Source organism: Mirounga angustirostris, unplaced genomic scaffold (genome assembly GCF_029215605.1).
Source record: "Mirounga angustirostris isolate CCGP_5_RB_7025 unplaced genomic scaffold, mMirAng1.0.hap1 SCAF_9, whole genome shotgun sequence".
NCBI classification, from domain to species: domain Eukaryota; kingdom Metazoa; phylum Chordata; class Mammalia; order Carnivora; family Phocidae; genus Mirounga; species Mirounga angustirostris.
In genome coordinates, this window is record NW_026991717.1 from 91,260,158 (window position 1) to 91,268,808 (window position 8,651).

At 35.6% G+C, this 8,651-nt stretch overlaps 1 non-coding gene across 1 annotated transcript; it reads right to left on the reverse strand.

The window, feature by feature from the left end:
* Positions 1 to 7,982: 7,982 nt before the first annotated feature.
* LOC123862593 (U6 spliceosomal RNA) lies at positions 7,983 to 8,086 on the reverse strand. The gene has a single exon (XR_006795291.1). It is a non-coding gene; the product is annotated as a U6 spliceosomal RNA (small nuclear RNA).
* Positions 8,087 to 8,651: the final 565 nt, after the last annotated feature.

Sequence of the window (8,651 nt, forward strand, 5' to 3'; positions counted from 1 at the left end):
GTATCTGCACAAGAGGATCAAAGTGAGGAGTTCAATTCATCTTGCTTTAGAGACAGAGCCTGCTATCTTCATTTGAATTTCCTCCCCATTCTTTGCCTTATCAAGTTCCATTTTCTTCTTGTAATGCCTATCATAAACTCTCATAAATGGAAAGAACTGCTCCTTCTGAACTTCTGTAGAATTTATTGAGCATGATACTAAGCTTGAACTTATATGGACCTTGTATGGCTTTCTAACTTCCTTATGTTTTTCATCTCACAAATATCAAAAATGAGAAGATTCAAGGATTATGAGGTCAGTCTCTGCAGATCATCTACCTCTCTTCTTTGGTAAATAGTTTTCATAGTTTTTCCCATAAAGTTTATTTCTGTACATGTCTGCGTCCTATAGACTCAGTTTCTGGAGGATTGGGATATCCAGTTGAAAATCACCACAACACCTACAGAGTCACAAGTGCTATTTAGCACTCAACAAATAATTAATGAAGACATAAATGTTCAACAAATACTTGCTCTATATTTTATAATGGAATTTGCCAAGCATTTATTTAAAATTTTTAGATAGAGAAACAATTTTTCCAACTGATATTTTAAAATAAGATTAAATTAAGAATATAGGTAAAAATTATGTTTTGTTTTCATTAATTTCAGATGATTCTGTTGAAGTTTTGCTGAAAGAAGGATGAATCAATGAGCATAACTTATTCAGAAAAAAAATAAAGTTAAATTGCCCAGCTAAATAAAAATGTTGCATTAATGATGTTTGTAGATAACTGATAATCACAACAAAGAATTTGTTCAAATGTGTTTTGGAATTGGAGATGAAGGATTTTGTGATCGGTCATGGCCACTTTTTTTTTTTTTTAAGATTTTTTATTTATCTGAGAGAGAGAGAAGATGAGTGGTGGGGAGAGGGACAGAGGGAGAGGGAGAAGCAGACTCCCCACTGAGCAGAGAGACCCAACATGGGGCTCAATCCCAGGACCTTGATATCCTGACCTAGGCCAAAGGCAGACACTTATCCAACACCCAGGCACCCCTCATGGCCACTCTTCTAAGATCATACAGCATAGTTTCTTATATTGGAAAAGGAAGAAAAATCAAAATCAAGAAGAAATGATTATGTGGGTAGCACAGTACCATCATAAGTATTCAGTGATGTTAGGAAGGAAGAAAGAAGGAAAGGAAAGAGACTGGAAAAGCAGGGGGTAAGGAAGAAGGAACCCTATCAGAAATTTTATTTGGGGGGCGCCTGGGTGGCTCAGTTGGTTAAGTGACTGCCTTCGGCTCAGGTCATGAGCCTGGAGAACCGGGATCGAGTCCCACATCGGGCTCCCTGCTCGGCGGGGAGTCTGCTTCTCCCTCTGACCCTCCTCCCTCTCATGCTCTCTGTCTCTCATTCTCTCTCTCGCAAATAAATAAAAAAAAAAAAAAGAAAGAAATTTTATTTGGTCCCAGAGCAAGTGAGAGGATTTGCTTGGGTTTCCCTGTCCTTCACCTTCATACACAGAAGACAGAGCAAGACCATATTCTGGCGGGAGGGGGGAGACCCCATTATCCACATTTAGCAGTATGTCACTATTAACTAGATTTTAACAGTCATGTTATATAGTAAACATGTTTTAATTAATCCAAAATAAAAAGAAGAGATTACTATGATTATGTATTTAAATCTTTCATTTTAAAAGCCATAAAATATTTGCAAATCTGCTAGCTACTTATTGTGGCCCTTAAATTTCACTTTGTCTCTTTAGTAGCCTACATCCCAAATGTAGATATAAATGTTGACAATATTTATATCCTCTATTACTCTCTAGCAGTAATTCTCTAACAGATGTAAGTCTATTTGGATTTTTCTAAGGCAGTCCAGAGAAGTGAAGGGGTTTTTTCTCACTTGGGGGGAAAAAAAAAAACAAAACACATCAGAGTAGGTTTTATTTAATGTTTATTTTTAAATACATAGATTATGTTTATTTTCTAAGAATATTAAAGGGCAGCAACCCTACCTATTTGTGATAAAGTCGCTACAGGAAAGATAATACTAGACATATATAGGAGTACCTGAGTGGTGCATTCAGTTAAGCATCTGACTCTTGATTTTGGCTCAGGTCATGATCTCAGGGTCATCAGATCAAGCTCCATGTAAAGATCCATGTTGGGCATAAAGTCTGTTTACGATTCTCTCTTAGGGCGCTTGGGTGGCTCAGTCGGTTAAGCGGCTGCCTTTGGCTCAGGTCATGATCCCAGGGTCCTGGGATCCAGCCCCACACTGGGCTCCCTACTCAGTGGGGAGTTTATTTCTCTCCCTCTCCCATGCACCCACTCTCTCGGCTCACTCTCTCTCAAAATCTTAAAAAAAAAAAAAAGATTCTCTCTCTGCCTCTGCCTCTCCCTCACTCTCTAAAATTTTTTTTTAAAGTTAAAAAAAAAAGAAAGATATATGGCAGATAATAGTAGCAACTTGTATTTAATGAGCATTTACTAGGTCCTTAAGGATCTTAAAACACCTGCCTTAACACCTTTAAAAAATATGACCATAGTTTGATGCTGTCATTTTAAAATATTTATCCTATGCTCCTGTTTGGTCTTTTTGGCAATAACATTTTCCCTTGTCATTTTGCAAATTCACTATGATCCGCCACCATTTACTGCTTTATATAATTTCCCTTGGTTGTTCCATACTATTTTATGGGATAACCTACACATTTTTGTCGTCAAAACATACATTTGCATTTTCTTCAGCACTGTTCTTTGAATTTCCATTTTTCATCTGTATCTTAGATAAGAAGCTCTTAGTTTAGAAGAATAAAGTACAAGAGAGAAAAAAAGGGGATGGAAACAACTAAACTGAACTTGAATTTGAGAAGTTGCCAAACTGACACGTCCACTACTCAACAAATTGCACAAACTAATCTTTTGGTTGGATTCAAGTTATTCACAGCGGAGTGAAACTTCCAGTCCACACACTTTCAGTTCTGGGAAGCCAGCATGGCAAGAGTGACCAAAATGATCAAGGTATTATTTATTTATATCCATCTATAAAACAAATATTAAATATAATTATTTTATCTATTTTTCTATGCCACTTTCTTAGATAATGACTAGTGATACCACCACCACATCCAAATGCAGAGCTTCTTCCTACATAGTATGATCCCCACATACCCATATATCTAGATGCCTTGTATATATAAAAGCAGGAGGTAGATGGAGGACGGGTGAAATAGGTGAAGGAGATTAAGAACACACTTATCATGATGGGCACTGAGTGATGTATAAAATTCTTGAATCACTATATTGTGCACCTGTAACTCATGTAACACTGTATGTTAATTATACTGGAATTAAAGGGGAAAAAAGGCACAATCAAAAAACATGCTTCAGCCTGTTTTAATGCTATTTAAATCACTTCTCTCAAGATAATTATAGACACCAACTATTGTTCTATGCTCAGTATGATGCATAGATTCATTGCCTTTGAGGTTTACTAGGTCACTTTTAAAATCTTAACTAAAATCTAACTTTATATACAGAGGACATTACCACTATCCTTCCTTTGCCTCTCTGTGACAAGGCATATTCACCTGCAGAATAAAATGTAAGATTTATATACTATTAACAATACTACTTATATCAAAGGGATTTTTTTTATATATTGACTTCTGTAAAGTAATAAAGATTTGACATTTTAAGGGTATATTAACTTTTTCCTTATGAATCTGTCTTTTCCTAGATTTTATATATTTTTTCTTTTAGCATACAATATATAAATTCCATTTATCTATTACAGAGGAACTAGTTACCCATATTATCCAGTTAAGACAGTAAAGATAAATACTATATAATAGATATTTAGAAATACTAAATTTTTTTCATAAAATATGTCACTGTCTGACTTTGGTGGATAAGCAGCTAATAAGGAGCAGCTTAAAAATATATAATTCACTGGAGAGTTTTCAGAACTACCATGTTCTAATAACAAGAAACAAGCCAGGGATGATAAACATTTCAATATCTACTTTGAGGCCAGGCAGAGCACAATTATAGGAACAATTATTTCATATACACACATCCATATATTTGGGTGAGAGCCTAGAGAATTTATCACGTGAAAATGCAGCTAATACAAAAGCACTGTGTTTAGATAGGAGATATCTAAAACAGACCATTTACCTTATTAAGACCTAGGTTTAGAGCACAGATATCCTTGCACTAAAATTAAAGCAGCACAGCCTTCGCCTACACGTCTAGGAAATGGTGTTAGCCCTGCAGCAGAGGCGATAAGGGGTTTACATGCTATTTCTCTTGCTACTGGAATGAAGACAGACTTACTAACTGGAAATCATTTTTCTATTTTCCGTCACGATTTTGCTTCCTTCTCTTTATCTCTTTTCAATGTATGTTCTTTTCTTTCTCGCTCTCTCTCCTAACACCCTTCTTCCAAAAATGCCTCACATATCCCAAAGCTTTAAATGCCTCACTTTTTCCTAGAAAAGTTATTAGAGATCACCATCCATTGGCAAGAAAAACTGAAGAGCAGGAGTACGGTGGACAATTACATAATACTGTAAGACCTGGGATATGAAAGAGCAAAATAGAAAAACCACTCAAAGAGATCTGGATAAACTCCTTAACCATGCAGTGAAATGCAACATGAAGTTGAAAATTACTGTTATCATCAAAAATTATATAGAGAATAGTACACTGCTTTTCAGGACAGTACGGTCTTGATTCAGCATAAATAATACGCAACCTACAGGGCAAATAACCAAGCTAAAAATAACAAGGGAATGCCCAGAAACAAAGTAAACCAAAACCAAGAAATCCAAAGCTTGCAAAATCATCCAAAGAGTATGCAGTGTGTCTGTCTTTAAGTACACTGAAGCCTAGTATTGAATAATGTCATGATTTCTATATCTCCCTTTTGAACTTACACATACTAAGCTATGCCTCCAGTCATTATTAATTTTTAAAATCACCTATTTATCAAAATAAAATATGCTCATTGATAAAAATTGAAAGTGTATTAAAAAAAACTTTGCTCTGACAAACACCTAAAACACATATTGCTGTTAATATTTTGGCACATTTTACATTTTCTTTTTAATCTTACTGTCTTTTTAAAGAAGTTCCTGCTGCATTTATAACTTGAGTCTTCTATTTTAACAATGTATAGTTCACTTTTATATTTATCTGTATTAGGAAATTTATTTTTTTTAAGATTTATTTTTGAGAGAGAGCGCACACATGCCAGGGAGAAGGGGCAGAGGGAGAAGCAGACTCCCCACTGAGCAGAGAGCCCAGTGTGGGACTCGATCCCAAGACCCTGGGATTATGACCTGAGCCAAAGACAGATGCTTAACTGACTGAGCCACCCAGCTGCCCTCTCTTGGGAAATTTAAATGGTTTCATTACACTGCATTACCGTATTGTTTAAACCATTATTAAATAAGCACCACCTTTAAACATTAGTTGGTTTGATAAATGGTCATTACTTCTTCATGATAATTAGGAAACTATATTAAAGTTCTGAACATCACCAGGATATACTGGGTTATTGGTCAGTAGTAGATGCTAGGGTGTGCCGCCTATACTTTCCCTAACTTCGGATTAGGGCCCTTATTTCCTCAGTTTCTATTCACCTGCTGCCAGTTCACAACTGAATGCCTCCCCTAGAACTCTCACCAACCCAAGAGAGCTGCTTCAGCCTGGCTTGAAAATCTTCCCCAGTTCCTGATCTATACATGGATGCTAAGCCCCCGCCCGCCTGTTTCAACTCCCAACTCCCCGGGGCCACCCAGGTGCAGCACTCCTTGTAGCAGTATATGTACCAGACCCTGCTTGCTTCATCCCCTCCCTCACAGGACGTTTTATTCCATTCGAGTTGTTATAACAAAATACCATAGACTGTGTGGCTTATGAACAAAAGGCTTATTTCTCACAGTTCCAAAGGCTGGGAAGTCCAAGATCAAGGCACCAGCAGATGTGGTGTCAGATGAGGCCCTCTTCCTTCTGTAACCCCACTTGGCAGAAGGGGTGAGGGAACTCTCTCGGATCTCTTTTATAAGGGTACTAATCCCAATTATGAGGGCTCCACCCCATAAAATAATCACCTCCAAAAATCCCACCTCTTAATAACGTCACCTTCAGGGTTAGGATTTCAGTGTATGAATTTGGGGGTCACAAACATTCAATCTATAGTACAGGTTTTGATACTGAGAGGACCCCCCCAATAAACTTGCTGTAAGCAAATCTCCATTTCAGGGTGTAGGATTAAAGACAGTTTATTGCAATTCTTCAAAGACCAAACAATCTGTAGGAAATAATATCTATTTGTTATTAAGTTGGAATCTATAAATCATTCATTCATTTATGCCCTGTGATTCAATTAATGATTGCCTATCTTATAATTTACCTGGATTGAGATATACATTACTTAGCAACATTAGAAAATATATATTTCTTTTATGTGTACTCATGATGGTGTTCATAACACGAATCTTGGTTTTTACCTATTTAATATTTTTTGTTGTTTGACAATATGACACATACTATTTCCTATATGTGTTATTCAATCATCTCATAAGCATGATAAAAAGCACTATATATCTGTTCTGTAAGTTTTTGTAACTGTTAATTTATACTTAAAAGATTCAAAAGTGGATAAATCCTCTCTTAAAACAATTTTACGGGAAAATACGAAAAGAATTCCTTAAAGATGTTAAGATGCAGAAGATCTGATCTGCTCCGCTCTTTCTCTTTGAGAGAATGTGTCTCAAGAAATTAGCAGATCAAGCAGGATGTGCCCGGTAACATCAGTAACCTAATCACACAGACAATCATAATGTGATATGACCCAGGGGAATGGCACAGGAGATAAAATACCATGTATCTTCATTATAATTTTGACACAGAGGTGAAATTAAAGAATTAAAAAGAAACCCAGTTGTCTGAGAAGCACAGTTTTGTTCTGACCACGAAAGAAATATAATCCACAGAGGAAATTTACATTGAATTAACATATTGAGTAAGTCAAACCTGATACTTTATGCCATTAGGACAAAGGGTAGAAAACGATCACTAGAAAAACTTTAAAACACAGTATTTTGTATTCTCTGATGCTTCTGATCCTAAGAAGTAATGATTATGTAAAATGCATTTGATAATATTCATAATTAACATTGTAGTGTAATTAGGTACCCCTAGACTCTAAGCTCCATTATCCCAATGAGCAACAGATTTTTGTGTGATTTCTTGTTAAAAAGTAGGTCAAAGAATGTCTGAGAGGCCACCCTTTAGGCCAATGTCTACAATAAATGTTTCTAACTGCACTCTTAAATCTTGTCAGTCACCTGAAAAAAATGCATTATACTTCTCGCAAGTAGGGCTGGCCAAGTGAGTAAAAATAGCTCAAGCACTTCTTAGCAGTCAAAACGTACCACTCAAAATCCATGACACAAATGATGTTCTTAGACAAAGCTCAGCCCAGTATATCAGACCTCAAATATAACAAAATTCACTATTCCAAATCAATTGCATTGGAAAACAAAGAAAGAAAGAAAGAAAAAAGGCAGCGATAAATGTTACATTGATCTCTAAAACTGAGGGTTTTTTTTAATTATTATTCAATGAACACACTGAACTAATAAAAAATATCCCTTAGGAGTTAATCATAAAAATCAATTTCTGGGGCGCCTGGGTGGCTCAGTCGTTAAGCGTCTGCCTTCAGCTCAGGTCATGATCCCAGGGTCCTGAGATCGAGCCCCACATCGAGCCCCACATCGGGCTCCCTGCTCAGCGGGAAGCCTGCTTCTCCCTCTCTCACTCCCCCTGCTTGTGTTCCCTCTCTCGCTGTGTCTCTGTCAAATAAATAAATAAAATCTTTAAAAAAAAATCAATTTTTATCTAAATTGAATTTTCTCACGGCATAATGATTTCAAAACATTTAGAGGTGCAGAAAACATTTCTCTTTTTAAAAATTTTTTTAAATATGAATGCTTCACAAATTTGCATGCGATCCTTGCACAAGGGCCATGCTAATCTCTGTATCATTCCAATTTTAGTATTTGTACTGCCAAAGTGAGCATAATATTCTCTTTGTAATATAAATCTTGCTTTTTCTATATACTGTTGTGAAAAAACTAAAAAAAAAAAAAACTTATAGAAAATTTTTGATGTATAATTTAATGTTAATTTTTATTTTAATCATGGTAGCAGATAGAAAAAGTTGACCACCAAATGAGTTGAGCTTTAAATACATACTAGAAATTGATTCCCTAAGTAAAGTCTTTATGGTAACTTTCAGTTTGATATATTATTTTAAAGACCAAAGACTGTTATATAGAAGTATAGGACACATACATTTGATATACAGCAAGCTAAGGTATTCTGGCAGAAAGAGACTAATATGAGTCACTAATATACATATTAATTATTAGACAGATGGCGTTACCTACTTGTAAACTACTTTATGAGTAGGTTAAAAAGTATATTCTTGGTTTTCAAAAATACGAGCAATAGGTATTGAACAGCATGTTTACTTAGCAGAGCAAACATAGAAAGATTCAAGTTATATTACTAAATGTATTACTGTTAAACATCTTAAAATTAAGATGTTGCCCAATATTCTAAAATAGCAAAATGTAAGAAAGT